This window comes from Rhipicephalus sanguineus, chromosome 1 (genome assembly GCF_013339695.2).
Source record: "Rhipicephalus sanguineus isolate Rsan-2018 chromosome 1, BIME_Rsan_1.4, whole genome shotgun sequence".
NCBI classification, from domain to species: Eukaryota; Metazoa; Arthropoda; class Arachnida; order Ixodida; family Ixodidae; genus Rhipicephalus; species Rhipicephalus sanguineus.
The window spans coordinates 318,917,002-318,939,150 of record NC_051176.1 but is presented as its reverse complement, the minus strand read 5'-3'; the positions used below and the strand labels follow the sequence as shown (position 1 = coordinate 318,939,150).

General features: G+C 46.9%; 1 long non-coding RNA gene across 2 annotated transcripts; it reads left to right on the top strand.

Moving 5' to 3' along the window:
- The first annotated feature begins 348 nt into the window (after nt 1-348).
- Nucleotides 349-3,154, top strand: LOC125756933 (uncharacterized). 2 transcript variants are annotated; one of them, XR_007414890.1, is made up of 4 exons: nt 349-436; nt 531-650; nt 1,703-1,780; nt 2,925-3,154. It is a non-coding gene; the product is annotated as an uncharacterized LOC125756933 (long non-coding RNA). The 2 variants fall into 2 exon arrangements; XR_007414889.1 differs by having other exon boundaries at nt 1,703-3,154.
- Nucleotides 3,155-22,149: the final 18,995 nt, after the last annotated feature.

The window sequence follows — 22,149 nt, the reverse complement described above, 5'->3', positions numbered from 1 at the left end:
TTTAGAAGAATTGAATGAAATATTGTTATTTTATTGTTTTATTCTTAGGTTTAATACGCAATTGTTCTTTAATTGCGCTTACTGCGAGCCAACACCTGCTCAAATAATTTGCTGCGAGCACTGCGCAGACATTGCCATCGCCATCATGGCGCCCGGCATGTTTGGAGTTCGGACAGATCAGACTCTTCGTTGGCCTCGTTTTTAGGTGTTTGATCCGTGACGTTTCGTCGAAAAATCACAAGAGCGCATGCCGTAGGTGTTTGCCTGGTTGCAAGATCTTGCCGATTTCAACGTTTTTTCCACCTCTTCGGTAAGTACTTGACATGCCTGGATTACTGCAATCAGCACGTTCTTAGCACTTTCTTCTTTGGCTCCCCACCGCGCGCAGGTTGGCGTACGCTGAGCTGGACCCTCGCAGCAAGAATGGCACGTGGGAGTAAGTTTTATTTGTGACGCGATTTGGTTTATCTTCCGCAGAAACTGTTGAGCTCACAATGCTGATATGTTGTTGTTGTCGGCCACGTGTGTAGATTGACACCGCGATCGTGGAACACATGGCTGATCTGCCTCGAATAACTGCAAGCCGGCGCGTGCGTAGTGCCGTGGAGAACGATCAGAAGTCCTGGACGACAAAGAAAAAAACTTCAAAGGTTTGTTGTACATGTTTTCCACGACAACTGACATAAACGTAAAAAAAAATTGGAATGGTCAAATGCATGTGTCACGTTTATCCATTTGTAGTGGGCTGTGGACATGAATTAAGCATTGCTGCACACAAGACTGGCTTGCCCTCAGTTTATGCCCAGCACCAAATTTTTTGCTCTCATTATGACACCATTTGTAAGAAAAGCCAGAACTTATGTTCAAAACAGCGCATATTCATGCTATTCTTTTATTCAGTTGCATGTGTGAGTCCTGCTGCTGGCCATCAGTTAGCCGGTTATCAGAAGAAAAGGGCACAGCCCAGTTTTGTATTGGTACATACCGTATCGTTTGTGATTATGATCATGATTTTTGTCTTACTGAAACAAGAAACTGAAAAATGTATGTTGGTGTTTCTGCTACATCTCTATGAAGCAGCAGAACCTGTTGCTCAGTCACTTGGTGCATATTAGCAACTGGCACCTTGCCTGGCTTCCCTATACCTCCGCTTTTTTTCAGTGCATGTTGTTTTCATCCTTTACCAGCAGTCAAGTAGTTTCACACAACCGAAATGACCAACTAGCCCACTTTGTTTGTCAAGTAGATTTGTGATATGCACTGTTGCTCAATGATATTCTTTTTGCATGTGCTATCTGTGTACACATATTACATGATCTTTTTTTCTTTTTTTCAGCTGGTTCTAGTAGTGGTGCCCCTGGTGTGCACCTTTACCCCAAATGTCTGCACCTTTGCCTACCGGTAATGACATAGAAAGTGCTCAGCTTCCTGGACATAGGCATGCAGGTTACGAGACGGAAAACGTGCAGCTTAGACTTAATGCTTGTAAATGCGAAAATCGTAACTGACATAATTAGAGTAAGCTAAAAGGAGAAATTTCTGCTTATGAGCTAGTAATTATGAAGCAGGTTTTACTCCTCTTAAACTAGCAGACATGCAACAACACTGTTGTGCTATGTTTGTTTTGTGCGCCATTTTCATGCATATTTGTGCTTGCAGTGGATATGCATATACATGAAGGATTTGTTTTTGTTTTCCTCAGCTGCCTCTGCGAACCCCGCTCCTGGACAACAGCTGGGAGGCTCTGTGTTTAAACGCGTGCACCTTGGACGTCATGCTCGTAAATACCAATTCCTTTGTCATTCCTGGCATGAATTTTGTTGGTAAAGCAATAGGTAAAATTGTGCATTGTTGTTTACAATCACTTCAGTATGAACCAGGCTTAAAGGAGAAGGGACCGACAACTGGCCAGAACTTGTGATTAGATCCTGTCAGAAATGAAAATACCGCGCTATATGCTGACATATTCCAGCATCCTTTTCGCGCTGTGAGTAGGATTTATATCTCTAAATTGTGTTTAAAAGTAACAAAAAAATTATGTTGTGCAACCTATCGCAAGAGCCTTGAAGCTAGATTGCAGAGTTGATCACTTTGCTGTACAAAGTCACGTAGTCTGATACCGTCATGTGTGCCATTATTGGTCCTAAAAATATTAGTATGTATATTACTATCCATCCCCGCTCTATTCTGTGCTGCTTATGAGGTAAAAGGAGTTGCATGGTGACAAGAAACGGCGCTGCCTTCGCGGTAGCCAGTGGACCATGTCGAGCCGCAGCACATGCGCGCGAGTACACACACACGCAGTAAACCGCCGCGCTCGAACACGAACCGCTGTCACGCTCACTGTTTGCAGCATGCCTTGTTACGTGTGTATACAACTTCATATCCGTCGCAGATAGAAAAATTCGAATTACAAATGTTTCACGGCATTTTCCACATCACCATTCCTTGATTATACACTCTTGACTGGTAAGCTTTCTGTCGCGCTAAAGAAAATAGGTACCATAAAAGTTGGTTGTCGGTCCCTTTAACCTCTTAACACACACAGGTCAAAATAGGCATGCTATATCCCCGTTGTGCACCATCTTTGTGCGTTTGTGTGTGCAGTATGGACATGTACATTAAGGCTTTGTTTTTGTTCTCAGCTGCCTCTGCGAGCCCTGCTGTTGGACGCCAGCTGGAATGCTCTGCGTTTGAAAGCGTGCGCCCCAGATGTCATACTCATAAATACAGAGTTCTCATGATTCTAGTGTTGAAAAAGCAATAAGTAAAAGCAGGCACTTGTGCATCTGGAATGAGGTTTAACCCTGTCTCAGGAGACATAAGACAATATAGTCATGCTATGTTCCTGTTGTTCACCATTTTCATGCATGTTGTGTGCAGTACGTATACATACATGCAGGCTTTGTTTTTGTTGCCCTCAGCTGCCTCTGCAAGCCCTTTTGCTGGACGCCATGGAAGGCCCTCCACTCGAAAGTGTGCACCTTAGACTACACGCTCATCAATACCAAGTTCTTTGTCCTTCTCGGCATGATTGTAGTGCCATATAATAGTGAGGCAATAAATCATTTTTGCTGGTCACTTGATGTTCCATGCATGTTGCTTGGTTTCTGAACACTTGACTTGGTTTTAAGTTATCTAGTTATCTATGTGAAAAAAAAGTGGGTTGGTTGGACGAGGAATATGCTTTCCTGGAGAGGCAACTGGCTCTCTCAGTTAGGGGGTGGTCGAGCGCGATAAAGCAACTTAACATGTTATGGGAGCAGATGTCCCACCCTTTTGAAATAATCCTGCAGTAAAAAGTGGCCACATGTCCCAATAACATCCCACACGCATGCAGTTTTGGGACATCCCAAAAAGGTCTTTTTTTGTATCACTTGGGATGTTTTTCCACCTTGTGTGGGACGTCTTTTGGATGTCCCGAACTCCCAAAAGGGATGTCATTTGGATGTCCCTAGGATGCCTTTGCGTTGTCTGGGAAGTACACTAACAGCGTGTATTCTGCAGTGTGATGCCCACGTATTTCATTTTGCGAACGTAATTTGCGTGACACGCAGCTGGTTTGAAGGCAGGCGTGAGCTTTGTGTGGGGGTGCACTTCATAACTTTGAGCGTTTCCTTTGATGAAAATCTAGTGCAAGGTAGTGCTTTCAAGCACAAGCAATCAGCATGCTTTGCCACTTTCAACGTAGTATTAAGCTTTAGTGCTTTTGATGGCATCCACGCCTTCGAGATTTCGTCTTCAAAAGGTAATAAATGGCACGGTCCTCCTCAAGAGCTCGCCAGAATTTCGTGCTTTCATTTCAGTGTTTGATGTCCACAAATTTATTTGGACACGAGGCATCCAGCTGCACATAATACATACATTGGCATGTAAGTAAACAGTACTCGCGCCAGTGTCCTTTACGTCGCAGACGTAGCTAACCGGCTTAACTAAGGGTAGCACACAGGGGTGGAAGTGCTGCGCCATTTGCGCCACGCTGCGCCAATCCGCTTCTGCTGCGCCATCCTGCCACAGAACATGATCCTGCTCCAAAACGCATTATTGCGCCGGAACTGCTCCCAAGCGGTCTTTGGTGTACGGCTCCGCGATGGGCTCCGGTGAGCTGCCGGAACCGATCACCGAGGCTACGTTTGGTGCCTTCATATGCCGCTGTCATCCGTGTCATGGCGCGCCTAAGCGAGCTTATATCATCATCACATCACTTGGCGCGTTAAAAGTACAGGATAGACACCTGGAACGTTATTACTAAAAAGACGAATGTGAGGTAGTACGAAAACAGAACCACGGGATACAAATTGTTCGCTTGCGACATCTAGTATCATCGCACCTCAATATATATTTGCGTGCATATAACCGACACCAATAATTCACAAATCTTGGAAGGGAACTTGTAGGGAAAAGGTGGAAGCGCGTGGCGAAATTTTTGGCGTGATTTACGCGCATTTTTTGACGAACGCCTTCGCGAAATCACGCTGTTGCGTCCCGAATGGCTTGATTTCATGCGCGACTGACGCGTGGGTTGCGCGCGTTATTTTCACGAACGCTATTTCAAAATCGCGGCGCCGTGTCTTCCTACTTGGAGTAGAGACAACGTCTCGCGCGGCGCATCGCCCGCTCGTCTGACAAGCTGAGTTTAGGGTGCAGACGCGTGTTTGTTTGGTTTCTTCGATGCCTCCAGACGGCGCTGACCTCCGCGCATTTCGAAGGAACTTTTTGAAGCCGGCGTAGGCTTTTGACGAGAATGTAGCAACCCGGCAAACGCGGCGCAAAAACGCCGCTGCTGAAAAACGTTCATTACCATGAAGGTTTTTCATTTGTCAGACTAGTCATGTGTAGCTATTGAAAACATCGCTTACCTGATTTTCCAAAGTCATTGCTCTGTCCCAGCTGTGATGTTTTAATAATAACACGTACGCGTGTGTATATATATATATATATCATTTGTTTAAGCGTGGTTGGTTCATCAATATTGAATGTTTTCTAAAATCGTTGGAATTTCTTGTGTTCACCAAAAATAAGAAAGAATTAAACAACAATGAGTTTTGACCCTACAATTCTGCTCCAAAAATCACTTGCATTGCTCCAAAACACACATTTTGGTGCTCCAAAGCTGCTCCAAAGCAGCATTATTCCTGCTCCCTGAGCTGCTCCAAAACACGCGAGCCCGCTTCCACCCCTGAGCACAGTTTCGCTTGTAAAGCACCATCGTTACACGAATAAAATAGCGCAGGTAGGTTCCAAAAGGGATCGCTGAACGATACTTCAGGTTATACTCTCTGATAGCACGCTTTTGTGAGCAAGACGCATTATTGTAAGAGCGCCCGTGAAACAAAAATTACGTTCCGCGAAACTACCCGTAAAGCGTACTCTAATTATTACGCGATGCATGCTGAAATGATGAGCTTTCACAAAACTTTGTGCACAACTTGTAATATGGGGCAACAAAACATCGTTTCACTCTTTCGCGAGCTGCACTGCAATTACGATTCCCGCGTACTACAGCGAGAATGTTTTTTTTTTTTTTTACAAATGCAACAGCGTACGTATCTGACGAGGTTGCTTCCGCAGCCCACTCAGCACGTACTGTATACATTGTGGACTTGCATGAGGAAGATGTTCTTGATGTTCCAATAAAATCAGCGAAAATCTCCAGGCTAGAAAAGACGCGAAACACGCTCTCCGACGGGCTGAGTTTCGGAAGTTTCACGTTTGCCCTGTGTAGCGTCTGCTGGCGTGGCAGCCCGCGCGTGTTGTTTCGTCACGTGTGCGATAGATGGCGCGACGCGCGATGCAAATATGGCGATGCGCATGGAATTCGCTGTGTTCTGGTCTATATAAGGATTGTGAGAATGATACATTTAATAATGTGCTTGATTGGGCTGGTTGGTTCTGCATGGTTCGTCGTTGGTTGGTTCGTCGTCTACGATACATTTAAAGTTGCAATGAAAAACAAATGTAAATGAAAAGAAGTATGACTATATACAGCAGGATACATGCATCTTTATTTAAGGCATGAACAGCAAGAATGAGGTTAGCTCAAGCAACGAACTTGGCAAAAGGCCAATGGGTGCACAGTCTAGCGGTCTTACGCTTCCAAGACCCTTGTGTAACATTGCTTGTCACTCAAAAACCAGTCAAACTTGCTTATTGAATGAACATGGCGTAGGCTATAGACTGCTCTTCTGCCTGCTAATGCTACAATAACATGCGAAATATGCTTTCTGTATCTCCCGAATATAGGATTACAGCAACATGCAAGGGTGCAGCTGCCACTCTGACATAGCAGAGGTACCGTCCATAATGCACCATCCTTTCATAATAGTCCGAAGGTACTATAGCCTACACATGGTGTTATCGACACTTGGCTCAAAGCACAACCAAGGTCTATTGAGAATGTAATTAAGTTGTACCTTCACCATCCACACTTGATATTGAAAAATTTCTTCGGCCTACCTACCGTAAAATCCCGAGCAAGCGCCCCCTCCTTTTTTTCAGGATATTTGAAATTGGCGGCGAGGAATTACGGAGTCGCCCTCTATCGGACGCGCCTCGATTGCGTGCTAGGTTTTGCTGTCGGCGCTTTACAAAAACACCTCGCGGATGCCCTCCAGGGCATTTCTGTAAGTACTTTCGAAAGGAACTGTGTTCTTTACTGTCAAAAATAATCATTTTCGACGAACTGAAAGCATAACATAGTCTACAGCACTAGAGGAGGTCGTGGTCTACAGTCGCTGTCTCTTTGCAGAAAACCGAGCACCCGCTTCACGCGGTGACGCGGTCACCGCGTTGGACACCACTGAACCGGCTTCTTGCGTGAAAGGTAGTCAATCGCTGAGTGCAAACTATGTGAAATATTTCGTTAGAGTAGACTGCCTGTATAACCAAACGAAGCATAACAGAAAGAAGCCTCAAGCTAGCGATCGCACGGGTTCGTCGAGAAAAGAAGCCTCAAGTCAGCGATCGCACGGGTTCGCGACGACTGACGGTGCCTCTTAGTGCCTCTGCATGTATGAGCGTCTGCATGTATGTTTGTGCTGATGGTTTCGCTTTTGCTACGAGCGCGTTTTGGCACCGCGCTGTGAACTTTAGGCCGCAAAATATGAAAATTTGTGAGTACGCAAACAACTACTGTTGCGCGGACGCTATCAGAGCAGTTCAAAAATGATTTCTTTACAACTACGGCTTCGGTGCGCATGGCAACTTTGTGAAGTGCCGTCCCGACGATTCAGTGTTTTTTTCGGTCTAAATTCATGTACGTACGTTTCAATGTCATTTGACAAGTTGTCTCGCACTGCATGCGTATTGATCGGTCTTCGGAGGCAATGCAAAACGTCGTGTAGCTTATGAAGGCGAAAGCCTAGATGCCTCATCAAACGGAATGATTGCCCGTCGGCGTCCCGCGTCGGCGGCGAATTGTCACGTGATGGCGTGACCATATAGGTCTCTTCGATTTGGCTTGCACTGCCCACGGCCGGGCTAGACCGCACGCGCGCTTCTTTTCTTACGGCCTTCTCACCCGCCGCGAAAGCAATGGGAGAGTTTCTCAGTATGTTTCGCCGCCCGTCGGCGGTAGGGGCGCTGCGACCCTGACCGTGCTAGCATATACAGTAACTCTAGACCGTGCTAAAGTCACTGGAACGGGAAAAGTACCGCGTTCCTTTTCTCTTCGCCGCCGCGCCCTTTCGGCGGCTTCGCCACATAAATGGTCCAGCTCGCTCGCCTCGCTAGTGTCTCCCGGCCGCAGACGCACGTCGCTTTGGAGGGCGATTGTTTTTATAGGCTAAGGAAAGCGTGCAGGAACATTACGACATCCCGTATCGTTTTGAGACTTCATCGAAAGCCTATCGAGGCATCGAAGAATGCCCGGGTGCTGCGCTTTTGGGTGCAGCAATCGGCGGGAAACGAGCAAGGCCCTCTTTGCCATTCCCAGCGGGAAAAAGGATGCCAAGCGACGGGCTGTGCGGCTGCACAGAATAAGGCGGGAAAAATTTGTTCCCACGACTGATACCCGCCTTTGTGGGGTAAGCGCTTCATTGAGAATTCGCGAATGTTGTTTCGGGGAATGTTTGCACCTTCCCTGAACTAGTGCAGCTTGTTTCGCGTGGTTGTCGCAGGCGGTTCATGCACAATAACATTGCCGGACGGCTCTTTATTATGTTTGGCGTAAAATTGACGCCTTTGGGCTCACATATAATGATCAGCGCGCCATGAAAGCTGACTCCTACAGATTGGTACTGCTCACGTATGACGAGCACAAATAACAGGTGGTAGCATGAAAATAATGGCTGATGCTCTCGCGGCCGGTTCGCTGCCTTGATATGCACCAAAATCGGTATTGCGTGACGTGACCGTAATGCGAACATAAATAACAGGCGGTAACATGAAAATAATGACACGCATGTGATGCAAGTCATGATTTACATGCCATGCTCATGATGGTGTCGCGGCCGGTTCGCTTGTTTGATATGCACCAAAATCGGTACTGCGTGACGTGACTGTACGACGAACATAAATACCCTGCAGTAACATGAAAGTAATGGTACGCATGTCATGTAAGGCATGATTTACATGCCATGCTCATGATGCTCTCGCGGCCGGTTCGCTTGTTTGATATCCACCAAAATCGGTATTGCATGACGTGACTGTATGACGAACATAAATACCGAGCGGTAACATGAAAATAATGGTACGCATGTCATGTAAGATCTAGTTCACTATACAATGCATGTTTGATATGCATACATGTTGAATCACAACGCGAATGAAACGTACGTATATTCTGGTATATACAACGCATGACCTCTAATTTATGTTCGTCACGCACCCATGTCATGCCATACCAAATTTGCTATACATCCAGTTAACAAAACGGCCGGAAGCGCGCCAACACAGTGTAATGCAAATCGTGCCGTAAATGTTGTGCATGTTATTATTTTCATGCTGCCACCTGTCATTCATGTTCGTCACACAGACAAGGCGCGCAATACCAATCTTGGTATATATCAAGCTAACGAAATGGCCGCGAGCATACCAAGAGCGTGCCATCCAAGTCATGCCATACAGACAGACACACAAGTCATGATTTTTACGTTACCACTTGTCATTCGTGTTCGTCATACAGTTACCTCACGCTATACCAATTTGGGTGCATTTCAAGCTAGCGAACCGCCGCCATCGCAGCATGAGCGTGACAAGTAAGTCATGTCGTACATGACATGGAAATCATGATTTTCATGTTACCACCTATCACTAACGTTCGTCATACAGAAATAGCTCGTCATAAAAATTTTGGTATATATGCATTTCATTAAACGACCGCGAGCGCCCCGAGACCATGTCATGTAAATCATGTTTTACATGGCATGTCTCTCATGATTTGCACGTTATAACCAGTCACTTATGTTCGTCATACACTCTTGTCACGTATGCCATACCAATTTTGTTGTGCATCAAGCTATCGAAGCGGCCGCGAGTGCACCGTGAGCATGGCATGTAACTCATGCCGTACATGGCATGCATGTCATTATTTTCATGTTATCACCTGTAATTTATATTCGTCATACAGTCATGTTATGCCATACCAAATTTGGTGCACATCCCATTAACGAAGCAGCCAGGACAGCACAAAGTCGGGGGCGGCTAGATAGATAGATAGATAGATAGATAGATAGATAGATAGATAGATAGATAGATAGATAGATAGATAGATAGATAGATAGATAGATAGATAGATAGATATGTACAAAGTCGCAGAAATTCGCTAAGAAATGCTTCGCATTTAATAATTGCAGACAGCCGAGCGCGTAAACGCCGCGCAGTTCGCATTTCTTTATCGCGTTAGTACGCGTGCGTGCGCATGTATGCAAGTGAAAACTGCCGCTATTTCTTTCCTAATCAGTCAGAGAACAAAGGTATGCTTCATTCGGGGCTGCAAAAGCGCACGCAATGCGTAAAACATGCGTTACTCCACGTGAAATCAGCACCGCACCGCCGCCGCTTCGGCCGCGCTGGACCAAATATGGCGGCGCGCAGGATGGTCGCGGTACTTTTCCCGTTCCAGTGACTTTAGACCGTGCTAAGGTCCCTATATTTATAAAGGTAGCGACAACTACACGCGCGCCCTCTCGAGGGGTCCAAGGAGCAGCGATAGCAGACGACACGCCGCTCGCTCCCGTGCATATTGCTGGCGCCTGAAACCGAACTCGGTGCTCGCTTGAACTGCTAAATTATTAATATTTGTGGCTTAAGATACTCATCAGTTATCAAACTACAGGGAAAATAACGTTAACGAGCACGGAGCACGTTAAATATTGAAATAAAACACGTGCGTTTCCGAAGCAGGTTCCAAGCGGGTTCCCCATAGCAGCAGTCATGCAGGGCATTTTTTTTTTCTTTGCATATTTTGACATTCAGCGTAACTTGAAGAACAGGTGGTGTTTGGGTGAGTTAAAAGTGCTTGTTTGCTAGCTCGAATAAAATAGGCAGGTAGTCAGCGTACTGGTACTTTCGGAAACTTCATCGGGCACCTAGCGCTCTTGTATTGCGTAGCGCAAAGTACGCGCTATTATTGGTTTGACTGTGTTTGTCAGTGTTCGGAAGTCTTCCCACGGTTACACGGTATTTTTAACTAAGCTTATTTGTTTTATACTCTAAGAGGTTTCTGCAGAAAGGGTGTTCCAATTGCCTAATGGGAGGTGACAAGGGGTGACAGAAAGTCTTTCACTTTTCTTTCCGCATTCCGAATCAGGGGTGACTCGTGGTCTGTAGAATTTCTGCAGATTGGCTGTAAGTTTTTTTGTAAGGGTCCCCATTGACTACTGCGCACAAATCTACGGCATAAAGAATGCCGAAGCAATAATAGCGTTGCTGAGATAATGCTCATGAATATGCACGAACAAAAGCACGCCGGCCAAGCGAAAGGCTGCTTGAAGTTATAACCATTACAAAATCACTTACTTCGCATAGCCGGGTGTTTTCTGTGGGCACAAATTTCTTGCGACTGATTTTGTTGGGCCTTCCTTCAGCATATATTTTTGTCACCGCGAGGAACGAAAAAAAAAAAAAAAGCTTTTTCTCTCCTCCGCGCGGGGAGGCAACCGAAGGCATAGAGACCCGACATACTAGCACGTCACGCTCCAAACATTAAATTCAAACGCGGAATTCCTGCGTCCACTCAACTTCAGGTACATAAACGCTTCTAGTTTGCAACAACAGTGCGACAGAGGCGCGTGAAGTACTCTCTACGTGCTAAAATCGCCCCACTCCACGCTTGAAAACACAGTGATCCGTACCTATCGCCGGCACAGCGCTGCCGCCGCTGGACCCTTTGGGCGGGGCGCGAAGGCGAAAAGGTCACGTGTCGCCAACCGACCTATCGCAGGGCGCGGCGGCTGGATCAAGACCTTTCGCTACTTTTGAAAAATAGAGGGACTTTAGACCGTGCTTAGACCGTGCATCTCCTGCGCCGCGCACTCGGCACAAGAGCGTTGCTCGATGTGAAACCGCGGAATGGGGGTTCTCGACGGAGAGGGGGGAGGGGGATTATACAGGAAGTCGGGGGTAGAGGGAGGATCGTCTCTTTAAAAAAAAAATAATAATGTTATCAGACGGCTCGCCGCATAATGTAGGTATGCATGTGCCCGTGGAGAATACAAGCTTAAACTCAGTAAAACTGTGGAAGAATCGGCTAACGATAATGCAGGAGGGTAGCGAATTGGGCGAGTTGATGCTCAGGATGGTTAGCGCAAACGCAACACGGACGAAAAGAAGAAAAAACGACGACACAAGCGCTATCTAACAACTGAATGTTTATTGGAAAAATCACAAATATATATATGTAAAAGAAAGAGAAAAAACAAAAACCCGCGCATGCGCCAAAGATAATTGACAGATAAAAACGTGTCTGCTAACAAAACTACGCCCTTTCCAGGAAAGACACTTCCTCATAAATCAAAGCGATAGAAGGGCAGCTCACGCACGTGTCTTTCTTAGACATATGTATTTGTGATTTTTCCAATAAACATTCAGTTGTTAGATAGCGCTTGTGTCGTCGTTTCTTCTTCTTTTCGTCCGTGTTGCGTTTGCGCTAACCATCATGAGGCATAATGCAGGAGGCATCCAGCACTGGCAACGATCAGAGAGAGAGATAAACAATGCTGCACCTGTTCTGCAAGCAGACAGCATCAAATACCTTTGGCCCTTGGTCTCGTTGGACAACGAGGCCGCAATTAAGAGAGGTCGCTTACATAAATGACGAGCACGCCTTCCCCTTGCTAGCTATTTTCTATTTCTTTATTTTTCCAAATACATTTGGAGTGGTTTTCAGGGCTAAAAGCTGCGGTCTGCAGCTTGACAGCTCTTTGAAACACGTACGTGAGTTGTATCTCTCAGGGTTGAAAATAACTGCGTATAGGGAGAAAGAAAGTAAAAAAAAACAAGAGAGGACTCTTGCTGCTGAATAACCCCTTCGGACGGCACGCCCCGAGAGTGGTGGTGTGCATTGTCAAGGTGTTAACACCACCTGGAAACATTAATTCCGGGAACCCCGAGCTCTTTCGCGTTCCTTTTGTTAGCGTCAGGATGGTTGGGCCGTAAAATAAGACACAATAGAAAACTCAACGCACGACACACAGTTAAAAGGGGAAAAGAAGTTTACATTTAATTCTCAACAACTTGGTTACAACGGAAAACTCGTAACACAAAGTCGCATACGCATATTCGCTCAAATCGCACTACTAACAACGCACAACCGCTCTCGCACCGCTCAAACGCACAACCGCTCAAATCGCTCGCACTTTTCAGGCTCTCCTCGTCGCTTATTACCATTACAGACCTCGGATGTGACTCTTGCGCTGCGCTGCTAACGACCAACAACAGGCAGCATCAGCTGTACAAGCTACTGCGAGCACAAGACAGGAACGAATTCTTACACTACCCGAGGCCAGAGTTTCTAGCTCTTCTGGTCAAGATAGTGGTCTTTTTTCGATAAGGCCTCTGAACACCTGCCACGCAGTAATGTGCTAGAAGTTTTGGAAACAGCAGTCCAGCCCTACTTGCAACGCGCTCCCATCTTAAGCCGCCCTGAAGACGTTGACGACAGCCACTCCCGACGATCCGCAGATCTCATAGCCGAAAAATTCCCAAGATTTTTCCTCGTCAATCACTTGAACCAACTGACTGACGCAAACGACAAGCCTTCCACCTACACACACAAGCCGACTAGGAAGCATTTTAGGTTGTGAACGAGACATTTGTGAAGTCAGAAAAAGTTTTCACTTGAAAGGGTTCAACTATTTGCGAGTGCTTACGAGCAATAAATATTTATTTCTAAACCTCAGAATGTCTACACGTTTGATGGCGGAGAGCTGTACTCCCGGCTCTTGCATTTATACGTTCTTCGATAAGCGTAAGCTCGATGCACGTTGCGCATATAAGAAGTCAAAATAAACCATTCGTGCGTCTTCAACGATTAGGCAACTTGTTTTTCAACGCGCGGTGAGTGAAGAAGCGCGTCCGAACTCATGTGCCGGCGTTGCGCGCGCTGCACGGAGCGGCGGAGGAGGGTCAGGGTCGCAGCGCCCCCCACAAAGCAGCGGCGAGAGGCATGTACTACCACGGCCGGACTAGAGGGGGCGAGGGGCGCACGCGTGCCGCCACTATATTCTAGGCACTATACCGCCACTGTAGTCCGGCCGTGGTACCATAGAGTTTCCTACAATACTTACTAGAGGGAACTCTGGCGCTAGTGTCTATGGGAGCTGCAACGCATCACGCTTCAGCCAGCATGGGAATGATGGGTAGTACACAAATTTGTCTAAGCTTCGTTCTTTCGGCTCCGTTTGGCTCCGCGTCGGCTGCATCCGCTTTGTCGCAAAACGAAGTTCAGCAAAAGTCAGCAGTTCCACTTCACCACTTTAACTTTTTTAGGCTCACCAAATCAAACCTAGTCACGAAGTTCAGAACGGTCCATTATTTTATCCGAAACGAACGCCAAAACACAGCAATAAACAAAGCCACAAGTACGTTTGAAGCCGAAAGCACGAAGACTAGGCAAATTTGTGTACTACCCATCATTCCCATGGTAGCTGAACGATCGCAGCGCCAGAGTCCCCTCTAGTTAGTTTTAGGAAACTCTATGCGTGGTACTACACCCGATGCGCAGGCCGTAAGAAGCGAGCGCGCGCGTGCAGTCTAGCCCGGCCGTGCACTGCCTGCACTAGTTCTGGAAAGTGCCGTGGCGGTGCGAAGCGGTGCTGCGCCGGTTCAGCAAGTGCCGGTGCAGCCGCGACACTGGCGACACTACCACGCGGCGGCTACCACCAAAACGAAGATGCAAGAGCCACGGGCCGTGCAAGAGCAGGCCGTGTTGGTCGAACAGCCGACGCGGCGTGTATCGCTGGTGTTGTTTACCAAAACACTGCCGCGGCGGCACTCTTCGTAGCTGCCGTATGGAACTGCTCGACTCTGCAGCGAGGACGATTCGGACAATGGCGACCCTCACAGCGACTCCGAGGAGGAGTTTGACTAGGGACCGTAGTTTGACGGTGTATGTGTTTTGTCGCCTGCATGTTGGTACGTGAAGATGTAACTCCTGTTCCCGGGTACGAGAACGTCGTCGGCAGGTTCCATATGTGTAATTTCAAGAGACTGTTCAGACTATCTAGAGGCGTTTTACTGGTTCAGCGGAAAATTGCGCTGGTTTCGGCCTTCTATGAAAGTGCGTGCGAGGCCATACAACAGTAAAAAACGAAAGTATCTGAGGTCCTTTGACCGACGCTAAGGCGACTTGACGCGAATGTTCAGTTATCTTGGAAAGTGTATGCTCGCAAATTTGTGTTCAAAGGGTTTTACTGGCGTCGCCACTTCACGCTTGTAAACCGTTAAGACACATGTATACGCACGCTCACCTGATGAATACATTTTTAAACTCAAAAATTGGCCGCGTATCTGCGTGCTTCGCTGCAAATGTCGTCTAAAGACGATAGAAGCGGCGCTGCGTGAGATATGGACGCCATCTGGCAATACGTTGGGAAACACGAGTGCTGTGTTGCGGGCTGGTAGTCCCGGCGCAGCGGCAGGCGAAGACCAGCGGTGACCAACGCGACCGGTGGGGACGCCGGCCAGCCCGAACACGCTGTTTGGCGCGATGCGCCGAAGGAGAAGAAACGTCCGCACTCAACGAGTACTCTCCACAAGCTCTCTTACTTACACGTCGCCTGGGTAAAACAGGAATGCCAGAGCGGCGCCTCCTGTCATTCGTACAATGCAATACTGATCCGAAACCGAAACACAACATGAGCTTGTGCAGAGGGCACGGAGGAAGACAAGTTTCAGCGCAGTCGCATTTTCAGCGCACCTTAAGAAACCAGGGTTGTAACATTGTAGGGCGAGTAGGGCCAGAAGGACCGTCACGACGAAAACCTGCCTCCTCAGTCGTATTCGCCTGGAACGTTGGTGTGGCTTCGCGTTCCCTCCTCCGCTCCTGGCCTTTCCACAAAGCTACTGCCTAAGTACGAAGGCCCCTACCGCGTCCTACGTCAAGCATCCCCAGTTAACTATATGATTGAGCCTGTTCAATCATCTACGGACCGCCGTCGTCGCGGCCGCGAGACTGTTCACGTCGATCGACTGAAGCCGCATTATGACCCACCAGTTGTACCTGTTCCTTATAGGTCGCCAGGATGGCTCCTTTTCCGCGGGGGAGTGATTTGTAACATGGTAGGGCGCAGACAAGAACGCCTGCGAAAGAAGAAGACGAAGACGGTTGTTGTTGGCGCTCGCGCTTGCTCGGCTTGGACCGCTGATCGCTTCAGCTGTGGCAATCTTTTAATAAACGCTTTACAGTCTCAACGTTAAACGCATACCATCAAGGTCTTTAAAATTGCGTATCTATGTATTTTCTGTTAAAGGAACACACCGCCTAATACTTACCTAGTGATGTTGCGCCTCAGATATGCGTAATGTTTGCTTTTTGATCAACAATGTACACAAGTATGAACCTAGTCAGCCGTTCACGATGGCTGGCCCTTGGGCAAGTGGTTCGACTTTGGCCGAGTGGCTGAATCGAGGGACGTGCCGACAAACAGAAAGACAGACAGAAGGACAGACAGAAGGACAGGCAGAAAGACAGACCAAAATTTCTGCGTTTAAGTTCCCCAAGAAAGACTATCGTCTTTAAAAGTATTTCTAGAAGACTTCCTATCGCCTCAGCTTCACGATTTCGCAAAGGCGAACTGAGAGAGCAGCATCGCGAATCGCGCCGCATCTTTTTTTTTTTTTTTACTTTTTTTTGTATCATTCATATTGCCGTCATGTACGGTGAATTTTTCTCCTCACGAGACATGTAAAAGGTCCGCCTTAATAGCTGCCGAAAAGACGTGGCTAAAATTACCCGTCAGAGCCAGCAGTTTAACTTGCTTTTGCACGCCCTGAACAACAACACGCAGCGTCGTCTGCTCTAAGCTTGGGAGGAGGAAGGGGCGCACGCCATGCTGCACTTCTTTGCACCTCCTCTTCAGCGAGTGCAGGCCGGCAGAGAACTCGTGCAGCACTACGCTTGCACCTTGACAAAACGAGGGAACCGGTGCAGAGGGCGCGCGCGGCACCAGCAAAACGAGGAGGACGGTGCTGCACCCGTTGAACTGGTGCCGCCGGTGCAGCCAAATCGAAGAGACCTTATAACGTCACAGGTCACCAAGACATGTAGCGTCATAGAGTTTCTTACTGTACCTCACGGCCGGGCTAGACCGCACGCGCGCGTGCGGTCTAGCCCGGCCGTGTGTACCTAGAGGGGAATCTGGCGCTAGTGTCTACGCGGGCTCGTTGAGCTCCCGTAGTTGAGCTTCAACCACCATGGGAATGATGGGAAGTACAGGCTTCGGATCTGCTTCGGATGGCTTTCGTTCTTGAGATTCGCGATGCTTGATTGCCGAGTGTAAAACAAAGCGATATAAAGGTATTTCTAATTAAAACTTGCTTCATTCTTTTGTACGTAAAACTTATTACAAAAAGTTCGCTTGACCGTGAGATGGAAGTGAAACCTGGACAAATTCAATCACTTGGCTGTGCATTGTCCTGCAATTCTGTTCCAGATTTGGCATCACCAAATAATGAATTATTTTTTTACAACACTTGAAAACAAACACGCTTGTTTTTCCCTCGAAAGTACGTATTATCTATTTATGGAAATAACAGTACTGTATTGAGTGAGAAACACTTAACGTATCATCTGCTGCGATGCCAGGTGCGTCTATCCAAGTAGTCTGCTTCCAACGCATCTCTCGTTTTGTTGTGAAGTAAAGTCAGAGGAGCGTGACGGTTCGTCTACTTAGCTTCGCCGTCGTTTTGTAGCCGATTTGAACGAGTTTTGGCAAGACGCGCTCATCAAAAGACGTGAACTTTATGCAATTTCCTGCATGGGACGCCACATCTATGCGCAGCGGTGAGTGCACGACGCTCTACTAAAACTGTCGTATTATTGGCCGCGAGATCGAGCGGAGTCGACGCCTGGCGGCTACTGGCTGAAGAACGCCTAGTGTGGATTGCTCCATGCGTCGTCTGCTAGCCGCGTTGTGTTTGCATGTGCGCGTACGTCATGCAGGGCCCCAAAAGGCGGTTTGTTCCGTTGCGTTGGTGCAACTTTAACCGCCGTACATATGCCTAACACGATGTAAAGAAGCATTTGGCCTTGATCAGCTGTATATGTACTGTAATAAGATCAGTGAGTGCACTTGTCGAGAGTGCTGTGTGCGGTCGTCGTACCGTCCGTTCACGAGTCATATCAGTGTAGGTCCCTGCCCGCGGCAAGCTATCTTTTCGTCCACTTTTCTTTCTTCACATTTACCTTACACTTACTACTAAAAACATCCCCTATACTTTCCTTGGCAATATTGTCTGTTAGTGCTCATTAATATTGTGTATAACAAAGAAAACGAGCCCTTAAAATTAACACTTCTTTCCTTCATTCATAGCGAGGGTCTCGTTCTGGCAGACTTGATGCTTTAGGCAGTATGCGAGGGATTATTGGTCAGCTGCCAGCTCGTAATAAGTTCACGTGCTACGTGACGCCAACAGACAGAAAAAAGTGTTCCACACTCGCCGTCATGGCTATTGGCGGCGCTGACTGACGCTCCCACGTTTAAATGAACATATATACCCTATAAAGTGGACGGAGGGATGGCCGCCGCGGTAGCTCAGTTGGTAGAGCATCGGACGCGTTATTCGAAGGTCGCAGGTTCGGTCCCTGCCCGCGGCAAGCTATCTTTTCGTCCACTTTTCTTTCTTCACATTTACCTTACACTTACTACTAAAAACACCCCCTATACTTTCATTGGCATTATTGTCTGTTAGTGCTCATTAATATTGTGTATAACAAAGAAAACGAGCCCTTAAAATTAACACTTCTTTCCTTCATATCAGTGTAGGTGCCACTCTGTGGTTCAAGCGCATTGCAAAGTGCACTCGACGTTGTCCTAAAGATGAGAGCATTAAATCTCATGTGAATATAGGCTTTTAGCGGCTCGGTGGTTAAAAAAAAGGCTCTCATGCACTTGCGCGTTGTGGTTAGGTGTATATCTTCGGGACTGTCGTTTATAGGTTACGCGACGAGCTTTAGTTGTGTACGGTCCTGGTCCCACTGCAGAGAAATATTTCTGTCAAGTCACGTCTGACACTTGGGTACTTAAATTGTCCCCTAAACAGAACAGAAAATGGTATGACACGGAAATCGCAAAACTGAGTTGCCTTGCGCAATTATAACTTGTGGCGAAATGTATACAAGGACACCCTTGTACTTGCGAGGTAGCTTATGCCTGTCAAATTTGCGCTTTGGTAAGTTCAGTGTCGGAAGTGCGTCAGGCCTCAATCTCTTCTGCGAAAACCCCTGAAAAAGAGAGAGCGAGCGAGAAAAATATATTCATCAAGATCAGCAGTAGCGATGAACTCGCTCGCACATTTTCATCGCTTACGTGGCGAGTGAGGGCTCATAAAACGATACCCTTTACTATGCACCAGATCATGCATACACACTTGCCGCGTTTCGGTGCACGTACTTGCCCTGCGGAATACTGAGAACTGTTCTCGCGGCCGTGTAAACACAACGGAACATGCGCGAACTACAAAAGGGCTCGGGGACTCTCGTTTAAACAGATTCATAGCCGAGCGCGAACAAATTTTGCATTCACAGCCCAGACGGTACATGAATGACAAAGAATAAATTTCATGAATTATTTTTCTTCTTTCTCGACTGATTCTCGCTTAATTTTCCTGCGGAAGTGTACGAAAATCAAAGCACAGGGAAGCTTCCCCGAGCGTTCGCTTACTCCGACCGTCTTCGCGCTCGTAGTGCACAGCAGCAACAAGTATATAAATGCACACATTAGTGAAGTTATCGCTGACTACTCACCATTCTTTCTCGTCTGCGAACGCTTGAATGCACCGTCGTCGAAGTGCTTGCTGCACACCATCGCGTACTTGGAAGGCGTCTTGCCGTTACGAAGCCTAACGAGCCACAGTCGGCGACGTTCCGCGTCGGTGGGATAAAAATGGAAGCTTATCCCTCATTTTGAAATACTTGCGCAGGCACACAAGGACAAAGAAGAGAGACACACACAGGCGCAATCTAACAACTGGTTTATTTTTGAAAAACGTTCACTTAACACCCCTCGGAACTGCGCACTCTGATCACTCAAATTGATTTGAAATGCGCACATCGCGCTCTTATCACATGCTTATTGAACAGCAGACAAGAGTGAAATTTCCTTATCTAGCAAGGCAACAGATGGGTGACTAACACATTTTTCTTTCAGCCTGTCAATATGAAAGGCCTCCATTATTTCTCTTGAAGTTCTGTTCCGATGTCTGTACTCTAAAGTAGTGTTTTCAAAACAAGGCGAACATGAGCACTCATTGCAATGCATTGCTAAATGTGTACTTGGGCGACCTTTCAGGCTCGACATATGCTCCCTTAGCCTCGTATTAATGCATCTGCCAGTCTGCCCCACATATACATGTCCGCACGTCAGAGGTATATTGTACACCACATTATTTGCACATTCAACAAACTGGAGCTTGTGTTTGATGCCACAACCCCATTGTGAACTGCTCAGTCCGTCACGTTTTTGGTTAACCAACGCGCATACTCCTCCGATTTTTTCTTTGGCCGAAAACACCACCTTCACATCATAACTTCCAGCTACCTTTTTGAGTCTATGTGATAGCCCATGTACATAAGGGATTGCTACCACCTTAGAGCTAGAATTAGTCTGCCCACCCGTTTCCAAAACCGGTCCCGTTCCCTGTTTTAGCTTCTTCAATAGCCTGATACTTACAGCCAACATCACTGAAAACGGGTACCCTGCATCCAGAAGCCGTGCAACTTGTTCCTGAAACGAACTATGAGCAGTGTGTACACAAGATTTTAACAAAGCAGACCGAAAACAATTCGTGACAATGCCATTCTTGACCAGCCGTGAATGATTTGAAGCAAAATTCATGAGCGGTTTCCCAGCCCTAGGCGAAAAGGCCCAACACACGTGATCTGCCAAAAACTCTAGCTTCAGATCTAAAAACTGTAGTTTCTTTCCAACCGGTACTTCAGAAGTAAATGCTAGTCCCTTTCCTAGCGAATTAAATGCGTTTAATACCGTTTTTCTAAAGTCCTCCTTGTTCACATCGCACCCCAAAACTAAGTAGTCATCCACATACCTGTGTATTTTGTAGACTACATCTTGTAGGCGCACTGCCAAGTCACGATCTACGCTGCCCAAGAATGGCACTGGTCAAGAATGGCATTGTCACGAATTGTTTTCGGTCTGCTTTGTTAAAATCTTGTGTACACACTGCTCATAGTTCGTTTCAGGAACAAGTTGCACGGCTTCTGGATGCAGGGTACCCGTTTTCAGTGATGTTGGCTGTAAGTATCAGGCTATTGAAGAAGCTAAAACAGGGAACGGGACCGGTTTTGGAAACGGGTGGGCAGACTAATTCTAGCTCTAAGGTGGTAGCAATCCCTTATGTACATGGGCTATCACATAGACTCAAAAAGGTAGCTAGAAGTTATGATGTGAAGGTGGTGTTTTCGGCCAAAGAAAAAATCGGAGGAGTATGCGCGTTGGTTAACCAAAACGTGACGGACTGAGCAGTTCACAATGGGTTGTGGCATCAAACACAAGCTCCAGTTTGTTGAATGTGCAAATAATGTGGTGTACAATATACCTCTGACGTGCGGACATGTATATGTGGGGCAGACTGGCAGATGCATTAATACGAGGCTAAGGGAGCATATGTCGAGCCTGAAAGGTCGCCCAAGTACACATTTAGCAATGCATTGCAATGAGTGCTCATGTTCGCCTTGTTTTGAAAACACTACTTTAGAGTACAGACATCGGAACAGAACTTCAAGAGAAATAATGGAGGCCTTTCATATTGACAGGCTGAAAGAAAAATGTGTTAGTCACCCATCTGTTGCCTTGCTAGATAAGGAAATTTCACTCTTGTCTGCTGTTCAATAAGCATGTGATAAGAGCGCGATGTGCGCATTTCAAATCAATTTGAGTGATCAGAGTGCGCAGTTCCGAGGGGTGTTAAGTGAACGTTTTTCAAAAAATAAACCAGTTGTTAGATTGCGCCTGTGTGTGTCTCTCTTCTTTGTCCTTGTGTGCCTGCGCAAGTATTTCAAAATGAACTTGTTCCAACTAGGCCGAATCGCAGTTTTGCTACAGCTTATCCCTGGATCTGTGCAGAATGTGCGGCATTGTGGCACCGAACAAAACCTCCCCATCGATAACGAAGAGTTTTCTGCAGGTACGGAACACAAAATCACGATCTGAAAACAGAAGCCCCGTGCACTTCTACACACACCACACGAAACCAGTATCCACACTAGCGGGGTGACGGTGCTGCCACCTATAGGTCGATCTCGCCGCGAATACAACCTGTAAAGCTGCAACGAAACAGCAAATTAAGAGATCTAGCAGTCTTCAGCCTCTTTGAACAACAAAGGCGTTGCTTGAGTGCAGTGCTGGGCAGTATCGAAGATACATGTATCTTAGATACTATCTTAGATACTCTATGGGTATCTTGTATCTGTATCGCGATACGCCTCGAAAGACGAGTATCTGTATCTGTATTTCCGATACATTCGATAAT